Source organism: Nomascus leucogenys, chromosome 9, assembly GCF_006542625.1.
Source record: "Nomascus leucogenys isolate Asia chromosome 9, Asia_NLE_v1, whole genome shotgun sequence".
NCBI lineage: Eukaryota > Metazoa > Chordata > Mammalia > Primates > Hylobatidae > Nomascus > Nomascus leucogenys.
The window spans coordinates 2,597,258-2,607,552 of record NC_044389.1 but is presented as its reverse complement, the minus strand read 5'-3'; the positions used below and the strand labels follow the sequence as shown (position 1 = coordinate 2,607,552).

The 10,295-nt window shown below is 40.9% G+C and overlaps 1 pseudogene; it reads left to right on the top strand.

Moving 5' to 3' along the window:
* Positions 1 to 8,686: 8,686 nt before the first annotated feature.
* On the top strand, positions 8,687 to 9,167 carry LOC100582060 (annotated as a pseudogene).
* The last annotated feature ends 1,128 nt before the right edge of the window (positions 9,168 to 10,295 follow it).

The window sequence follows — 10,295 nt, the reverse complement described above, 5'->3', positions numbered from 1 at the left end:
TATTATCCCTTTGATTACTTCTATTGGTCACACAGACCAAGAGCGCTACGTTGTGGTAGGGGTTTACACAGGGTGTAGATACATGGAGGTAGGGATCATTGGGTGAGCTGTCTTGAAGACTGGCTTCCATATTTAATTCCCTAAAATAAATGATATTCCTACTGGTTTTACGTCTCTGATCACATCCTGACTGGTCCTGGAGCTATAATAGTAGGCATTTTAATATGCCAAAAAAAACCAGTGAATTTGGAAAAATGTTTTATTATATTCCAAGCAAATTCTAAATTAATCTAAATAATATTCATACTAGGCATACCTTGTCAAAAGTTAAAATTTCAAGAATATTTATACATTTCTGCAAATATCCAAATAGGGAGGAGGAAAAACGACTTTCCTTAAAAAGGGGTAAAATCTCTCTCTCTTTTTTTTTAAGAGGCAGGATCTTGCCCTGTCACCCAGGCTAGAGTGCAGTGGTGCAGTCACAGCTCACTCCAGCCTTGACCTCCTGTGTTCAAGCAATCCTCCCACCTCAGCCTCCCGAGTAACTGGGACTACAGGCATGCACCATCACACCCAGCTAATTTTTTTCATTTTTTTTTTTTTGGAGAGACAGGGTCTTTCTATGTTGCCCAAGCTGGCCTCGAACTCCTGGGCTCAAGCAATCCTCCTGCCTCAACCTCCCAAAGTGCTCCAATTATAGGCGGGAGCCACCACACTTGGCCTGCTTCCTCAGACTTCTTTATAACACTAAGTTCCTAAAGATAATGAAAAATTCGTAAAGACTTTGAGAGGGGAAACATAATCAAGAATTTCATTCCCAGCCAAAGTGGTGTTCACGTGTGAAGGCAAAGACTGAGAAAGGAAACTACTCATGGATACGTGGCTGACTGAAGGAATTCAAAATAAAGAACTAAAAAGTAGGAAAAACAAAATAAATTAAGTATAGAAGCTTACATATAAATAACTCCTGTAAATATAATCACAAAACTCAATATAAAAACAAAACCATTGAACATAAGGGAACACAGGGTAAAGAACATGAATAATTACCTGTAAGTAACACGGGTCTGCTCCTCTGTTTAACCACAGGAAGGAAGCCTGGGAAGTCAGGGAAGAAAGTAATAGAAGTCAAGGAAGAAATCTGCCTCCTGCACAAGGTAGCATAAAAATTATATGCAAGCGAAGGCCTGAAAGAACAGTCGGAGTTGGCCAGGAGAATGGGGGATATTCTGGTGGCAACAGCAGAAGCCCACTCTGGCTGAGGAAAATAGAAATCAGTTTATGGGAAAAATGTCAGAAGTTCACTGATGCAGTTAAAGGGCACGAAGGTTAGATTCAGAACGAGACAGACACAGTGACACAGGAGATGCAATAAGCTGTCAGGGCACTGCCTCCGAGATAATGAGCCCTAACCATGTTTCTGCCTGTGCGTTATTCCTTCTGAGATTCAAAGTCCCTGAAGAGAGAGCCAGATTGAACGAGCTCAGGCCTGTTGCTGGCCAGAGGAAGGCAAGACTGTCCCTGATGGCCCCACAGAGACAGCTCACAGTCCGTAGGAGCCACAGGAAGGAAACTGAGATGCTGTTACCCATAGGAGAAGAACAGCTGCTAGGCAACTCCAAAATAGTGAGTGCTCACTCCAGGGGGACTGAGGCTGGGGAGGGCAGCAGAAACCTATCACAAAGAGCCTTTAAGTCATGCTAAGAAATGTGGATGTTTTTCCAAAATGAAAATGAGGCATAAATGAAAGGTTTGGAGCAGGAAAGTAATAGATTCGATTTCCATTTTAGAAAGATGGCTCTGGCAGCAATGTGAAGAGGAAACGGGGAGGGTACTGACTGGAGACTGTTGCAGTAATCCAGGTAGAACAGATGTGGCCCAACTTATTAACTATGGACTGCAGAGAAACACGTGCAGTCTGTCTAGAGAGAATAAAGCAACATAGAACCAACAGATTTTGGTAACTGAGTTACCAGTCTTATTATGATTAGATTATTCATCATCATCATCATCATCATAAGCAATAATAACGTAATAACAGTAAACAACAAATAAGAAACAATTTGATAATGGAAAACTGTGTTCCCCCTTCTCCAAATAATTGATGTGCTGTGTGTGATCCATTAATGGGAACTACGTAACCCATCATTTGACTCCCAACCAAATTTGCATCTGATTCACATCAGCAGTGTGGACTCTTGTCTTCTGTGATCTTTTTTTCCTTGATCCTGACTTTTTCCATCTGTATCTGTTTTACTGTTACACTGTGTACGTATCCTTTTTTGGTAAAGTGTCCTAAAAAAACTCAAAACTACAAAATAAACAAACAAAAACTCATCATGCCCGTATCCTCAATCAAAACCACTTTCCTGTCTTCATAATTTGCTAATGGCTCTACCATTTCCCCTATACCTGGAGCTTGGAAACCTCAAGTATCAGAACCACTCATTCAGATCTTCTGTACATGAAAAAGTTTTTGAATCAGTGCCCTACTTTTCATCTTTCCTTGCTTGAAGTGAAATCTCCCTTTTCCTCTTGCTTAAACCTTCCGTCAGCTTCCTAACAGTCTCTCCTTGCCCTCTGACTATGCATCACTGCCAAGTTAAATTCCAATTATATTACTTTTCTGCTTTAAAACTCCGATGATTCACCAATACTAATAAATTAGGCATTGGCCAGTGGCACACGCCTGTAATCCCAGCACTTTGGGAGGCCAAGGTGGGTGGATCACCTGAGGTCAGGAGTTCGAGATCAACCTGGCCAACATGGCAAAACCCCGTCTCTACTAAAAATACAAAACTTAGCCAGGCGTGGTGGCGCACTTCTGTAATCCCAGCTACTCGGGAGGCCGAGGCAGGAGAATCGCTTGAACCCAGGAGGCGGAGGTTGCAGTGAGCCGAGATCATGCCACTGCACTGCAGCTGGGGTGAAAAGAGTGAAACTCCGTCTCAACATACATAAATAAATAAATAAATAAATAAATAAATAAATAAATAAGGCATAAACCCTTCCTTCTGTATTAAAGATTTTCTCTCAGAAGATTATAATATGAAAAAGCTAGGAACACTTTCAGAATCCCCTAAATTGAGTACACATACCAGGTCTACTTTTCTTCACTTTATACCTTTTTCTAGGTTCCAGGTACATCCCTGGGTGTCTCAGTCCATTTTCTGCTGCTGTAACAGGATATCACAGACTGGGGAAGTTATGAACAAAAGAAGTTTGTTTGGCTCACAATTCTGGAGGCTGAAAAGTCCACAATCCAGGGGCCACATCTGGCAAGGGCCTTCTTGCTGCATCGTAACATGGAAACTAGGTGGAAGGGCAAGAGAGTGCATGCGACAGAGAGAGCAAGAGAGTGAATGTGCCTTTATGACTAACCTACTGCTGTGACAATGGCATTAATCCACCCGTGAGGGTGAAGCCCCCCTGACTTAATCACTTTTTAAAGGCCCCACCCCCTCGACACTGCTGCACTGGGGATGAAGTTTCCAGCACGTACCTTTGGAGGACTTATTCGGTGATGACCCTTGCTTCTCATTCACGGAGGAAGAGGAATGAAGAATCCAAATGGCAGACGCGGGAGCTCTAGCCCATCCTTTTCCCGTCCTCTTATTTTTGGGGGTCGGCCTGCCTGCTTAGCACTGTGAGCCTCTCTTAGCCTTGGTGTAGGCTTAGTGAAGAAGCTCTGCTTCTGGCAGGAAAGAGGGCCAGGGGAGTGCTGGGGTACACCTGATGGGAAAACCTACCTAGTTCTGGCGTTTGGTGTCAGGAATTCCATTGTTGCCACATACCTGAGTGAATTTAGGAACCAAAACTAGAACACATAAAGATTAAGGCTTCTGGAGGCTGGAGGAATTGATTGGTGTGATATAACCTTTGGGGAAACTATACCAAGCTCGAGCCATGCAGGAATTTTAAACACTGAGTTTTCTGCAGCCAATATTGCACCTTATGCCTGATTTTTATGAAGACGGCTTTTAGCTGCTTCAGCCTGGACAAGTGAGTGTAAGTCTCAGGCTTCTGAAAGATTCTGACCTAGTGGTTGAATACACAACCAAGAGGCTCTTTCTATATTGCGTGGGCTGCAGGCACTGACCACTTCAGTGATCTCGGTGGCATTAGCAAAACTAGCCACAAAAGCTTTAGCAAGCAAACCTGGGTTTAAATTGAAAAATAACTTAGCCTGTGGGCAGCTGCAGATGGCCTTGAATAACACAAGCACAAATAGGCCTGTGATTGCGGCCAGGACTGATAGAGGGAATAAATAAATCCGGAGACAGCCTTTAGAGTCCCACTGAGGTTTCGCCTTGAAAGAGGCAGAGTTTCAGTATATTGTTTGGCTTCTACCAGGATTTTCACCCAGGTCTACGAAGAAGTTAGGTTCCACATGGGTCACAGAGCAATAGCATGTGAGATTCTAGCTTTAACTTATTAGTGTTAGGTTCAAATAGGTAGTACATGATCTCACTTGGAGTAGACCCAAATTCTATTCTATATTTAGAGCCAAGGAGGAAACTTTAGAGGAATTAATCTTCGATTCATGTGACTGATAAACAGTGTTGAGTCACCACCAACCATGTAAACTCAAGCTGGCCCTGAATTTGTTAATTTCATGAATTCAAACCAAGGCTTTGGATTTCAGACTAAAATTATGCATTCAACCTAAAAGGGAAGTACATTTTGGAAGAATAAATGGGCACCCTCGTTGAAAAAATGCTATCTTCTTAGATAACACTAGAGAAATAACTGAAAGAAACTATCACTGTCCCAATAAAAAGACAGATAATTTTTTAAATACGGTCTCTGAGGAACATGATTGCTTAAAATGTCACAGAAAAACTGGAGTCGTATGAAAAACATGTCAGTCTTAATATCAGAACATAAGCAGAGAAAATTGAAAATAAAGAGACAGATTAAGCTAGAGGAAAATTTCCTTAGGAGTAAGGTTGAAATATTAGAGAACATATTAAAGAGAAATTAAACTAAAATGAGATCTCAAAAGCCAATATATATAAAAGGGAAAGCAAGGGGGCCGGGTACGGTGGCTCAGACCTGTAATCCTAGCACTTTGGGAGGCCGAGGCGGGTGGATTGCCTGAGCTCAGAGGTTCGAGACCAGCCTGGGCAACACGGTGAAACCCCATCCCTACTAAAATACAAAATTAGCCAGGCATGGTGGCCGGCGCCTGTAATCCCATCTACTCGGGAGCCTGAGGCAGAGAATTGCTCTGCCTCCCGGGAGGCGGAGGTTGCAGTGAGCTGAGTTTGCACCATTGCACTCCAGCCTGGGTGACAGAGCAAGACTCCATCTCAAAAAAATAAAAATAAATAAATAAAAGGGAAAGGAAAATGCAATAAGGTCTAACTTGTATGAGGCAGGGTGTTAGATGCAGGGAAAGTGTGTAGTTATTACTAGAACAGAAACAGTGATTCCAAAAGTTTTAGTTTTTTTTTTTAAAGGAGAGTAAAAACAAGAGTACACTAAAATGACATTCAGGAGGGCTAAGATCCAGGAAACTATTAAATGGTAGATTCTTAAAATTATTACTGGAAAGTCTATAGTAAAAGCAACTGATTTTCTTGCCTTCCTTCCTGCACCCTGGTAATCCATTCATTTCTAAGAAGCACATCTGATTATGTCAGCCCCTTGCCATAAACTACATATGCACACACACACACACACAGACACACACATGCGTGCGCGCGCGCGCACACACACACACACACATGCATGTGCGCGCGCGCACACACACACACATGCATGTGCACGCGCACACACACACACACACAGCCGATGCATCTTTGCATCTTAGCATGGAAGGCAGTCTTTCTGTGACCTGGATTCTACGTACCTCCCTGAATTGTTTCCTGATAAACTCCACCTCTGCATCCTAGATTCCAGTTGTACCAAACTATTTGCAAGTCTTGAGTATTTATAAGCTTTATAACTTATTCATTCTGCCTACCATGTCCTTTTATCCTAGTCCACACGGATTTTACAAGACTCAGCTTACACATCCCTTCTCCTAGGAGCCTTTCTACATTAGAATTACCAGTGAATACAGAGCACTTAACAATGTTTTATTTTTCTTATATATTTATTGACTCTTTTTCAACCCTAAGCCAGTGGTTCTCAAAAGAGGTGATATAGCTCCCAGGAGACATTTTAAAAATGTAAGGGGCATTTTTAGTTGTAATGAGTTTAGGGGTTGGGAGAACACAACAGATATTCAATGGACAAGCCAGGAAGCTAGACACCTTGCAATATCCATACAGTTCAGTACAAAAAAGAACTATATGCATCATGTTCAACTTTGGAATGTTCCACAGGCCTTTCTTTAGGTGAAAAACTTGTTTATAATTATGAGTTAAGACTCGAGCTCTGGGCCAGGTGCAGTGGCTCACACCTGTAATCCCAGCACTTTGGGAGGCTGAGGCGGGCAGATCACCTGAGGTCAGGAGTTCAAGACCAGACTGGCCAACATGATGAAACCCCATCTCTACTAAAAATACAAAAAAAAAAAATTAGCCAGGCGTGGTGGCGCATGCCTGTAATCCCAGTTACTCAGGAGGCTGAGGCAGGAGAATTGCTTGAAGCCAGGAGACAGAGGTTGCAGTGAGCCGAGATAGCACCACTGCACTCCAGCCTGGGCAACAAGAATGAAAACTCTGTCTCAAAAAAAAAAAAAAGATTCATATTCTGTTTTATATAAAATCAAAAGTATTTTTGCATGGTGTTATATATTGAATTTCACAGGAATATAACTACCATAAACTGAGGAAAGAATGTACTTGGTTTATGTTCAGAACTTTATCAAGAGTTGTTTCCCATTTCAGAAATCACATCACTATGGGCACCACTGAGGGTGGTATTTGAGTCACCAACACAACACTCCTGTATGCATCTGCATTTGTCGATGAGGCATTCATGGTGACTGTAAGTAGATGTACAAATCTTCTCATTTAGCTCTTATTTCAAAATGTCAAATATAAATTTTAAATGTGGGCAAATATTCAGTCAAATATATTAAATTGGGTTTTACAGGTTTTATGCACAAATGAACAGTCACCAATATGTCTATTCCGCCAACACATTTTTTTCTAATTAAGCCAACGAACCCATCTAGAGTAAGTGAACATTTTACAAAGGAACATGTTGATCACATTGGCAAAGATATGTACATATATATATATTTCTGATATTTAAGGAAAACTGAAAATTGCTATACTGTCACTGGAATGTTCAAGAATGTTCTCTGCAAAAGGAGGTGAGTCTCATTGGTTCTTACAGAACAACATAAAAGATCATGCAATATGGTACATCATACAATATTCTAAGAAAATTAGTTTTATAAACTATATAAGAGATTAGTACAAAGAGGATAAAAAGAAATCCAAACCAAATAATTTCTCTATCCCATTTAATACTGCTTTAAGAAGATGGTAAAAGATATTGAAATCAATTGCATAATGCAAATAACCTTGATTATGAGTGGGCAAAAGCAACCTGAATAATCATAAGACTTTAATATTTGCATCTATAAAGTGTGCAAGGACAGAAAAATTATGTAGAAAAGATTATTTTCAAAATTACTAACAATGAATACAAAAAATTTGTCAATATTTGAAACCCTAAAATTAATTAAAGGGAAAAAAATTTCCTTTTCCAACATCATTGCTTATTTAACAGATGGAGCACCAATAATGCAAGTTTAGAGCCAACTTTAAAAAGAGATACCGGGTGTTTTAACAAGTCATTTTATTATTCATCAACAACTTAATTACCAAGTCTCAGAGAACAAGATAATCATCAATGAATGTTTAAAAATAATCCCTTCACTGACAGATTATTCATAATCTTTCAAATGTCATTTAAGTGTTTGAATGTCGTGTCCAAATAAGATGGTTCACCAAGCAAATATTTTAAAAAGGTTTGGCTCACATTATGGACCTTTATGGATCTTTAACATGATCAATAAAAATATATATATAATTGGAAACACTGCAAATTGATGAGGTATAGCCTTCAAGCATATTTGAAAAGGTCATTATTCAAATTATAATTTTTAATTTATATTTTGTATATTAATATATTTATTTTCAAATATACAGAAAAGTTGAAAGACGAGGACATGCTTGTCCAACTCATAGCACATGGGCCACATGTGGACCAGGACAGCTTTGAATGCGGCCCAACCCAAATTCATAAACTTTCTTAAAATATTATGAGTTTTTTTGTGATTTTCTTTTTAACTCATCTGCAATAGTTAGTGTTAGTGTATTTTATGTGTGGCCCAAGACAGTTCTTCTTCCAATGTGGCCCGGGGAAGCCAAAACATTGGACACTCTTGGATTAGAGCAAGGAACACCCATATGCCTGCCACCTACATTCGGCAATTGCAAGTATTTTGCTGTAATTGCTTCCAATATGTTTGTATATTTGACTAAAACCTTTCAAAGTAAAATACAGTGACCATGCTATTTCACCTCTGAGTTCTTAATCATGAATCTCCTAAATATAAGGATATTCTCTTGCATAACCACAATGTTATTACTATACCTTAAAAAATTCAGGAGTGGGCCGCAGCCTGGGCAATAAGTCTTCCCCCAGCAGACCTCTGTGCCCTAGAAACCGTAGGGACCCAACGGGTCAGCTCACTTGGGTGGATGCAGTGGCACCAACCATGGGCACTTTAGAAGAAGGCTTCATTGTGCCCTTCTCCTCTGACTCTGATGCACATTTTGATGCTGTGGTTGGACATTTAGAGGACGTTATCACGGATGAAGATTTCCAGTTATTACAGAGAAATTTCATCAACAACTGCTACCAGGAGTTTGAGGACACCGAAGGGAATGAACTCACCTACACACCTATTTTTAATGAATATATTTCTTTGGCAGAAAAGTATATAGAAGAACAGTTGCTGGAGCGAATTCTTGGCTTTACCATGGCAACTTTCACAACGTTACCACAGAGATGAAGTGGTTGGGGACATACTCCAAACGCTGCTCACGTTTACAGATTTTCTGGCTTTTAAAGAAATGTTTCTGGACTGCAAAGCAGAAAAAGAAGGCCAGAGACTGGACTTAAGCCGTGGTTTAGTGGAGACTTCATTGTGAAAATCATCTTCTATGACAGCTTCTCAGAACAATCTGCAGCACTAGGACCTACCTCCAGACAATGAATGGTATCATTCTCATTTTCACAGGCTCAGTAGTTCAATAGGCTCGGCTCATGATGACAGGAGAACGTATCCTGGAAAAATTCATTCTGTTCTGCAACTCTTCATTCGCATTAAATATTGATGGGGTAAAAGCCAAAATGATCTAACCCTCCTGGACCTATTTATCCTGAAACATCTTGTTGGGTTTTTGTTTTTGTTTTTGTTTTGAGACAGGGTCTCGCTCTGTCACCCAGGCTGTACTGCAGTGGCCCAATCTCGGCTCACTGCAGCTTCCACCACCCTGGTTCAAATGATTCTCCTGTCTCAGCCTCCCAAGTAGCTGGAATTACAGGCACCCACCACCACGCCCAGCTAATTTTTTTGTATTTTTAGTAGAGATGGGGTTTCACCATGTTGGCCAGGCTGGTTTTGAACTTGTGACCTCAAGTGATCCGCCTGCCTCAGCCTCCCAAAGTGCTAGGATTACAGGCATGAGCCACCATGCCCACCCCTCCCCCGGCCGAATCACCTTCTTGTATTCATTAACCCTAATATTCCTCCCCTCCCCAAGTAGGTACCTCTCTCAGGTGCTTCTGACTCAGGCAGCTTGTGAGCAAGCCCATGTCAAGCATTCCACCCTGTGGGGGGCCTTTCCTCACCCCAGCATTCATGTTTGTGTATCAAAACCCACCATCATGAACTCTCTTTATCCCAGCAGGGTTTGCAGAAATTTTTTGTGCACTTGCATCTCATTTTTGACATGGGTTAGTGTTTCAGTTCTTCAGCCTCAATGAGGTTTTTTATATTTATCTGGGGTGTTACTCCAGCCAGCTGTCCATCTTGAGATTTTTGAATCTCCTGTGATCACAGCTTGTCCTGGCTGGAGGAATCAACTGAAAGAGAAGTTCTTTATCTAAAAGCTACATGTGAAAACTCCTGGTCTTAACATTTGAAGTCCTTGTGTGACTATGTCTTCTGCTGGTCCTGATGTAGTCCCACTATTTTCAGAAGTCTCTTTGAAGTGTTATTTTTGGAAAATACTTGTATAGATGAATTCTCAGGCTAACCTAGTAGTCTGAGTAGCCTTGCAGTAAAGGGAAATCAAAACTTAAGCAGGGAAGGGGGTGGG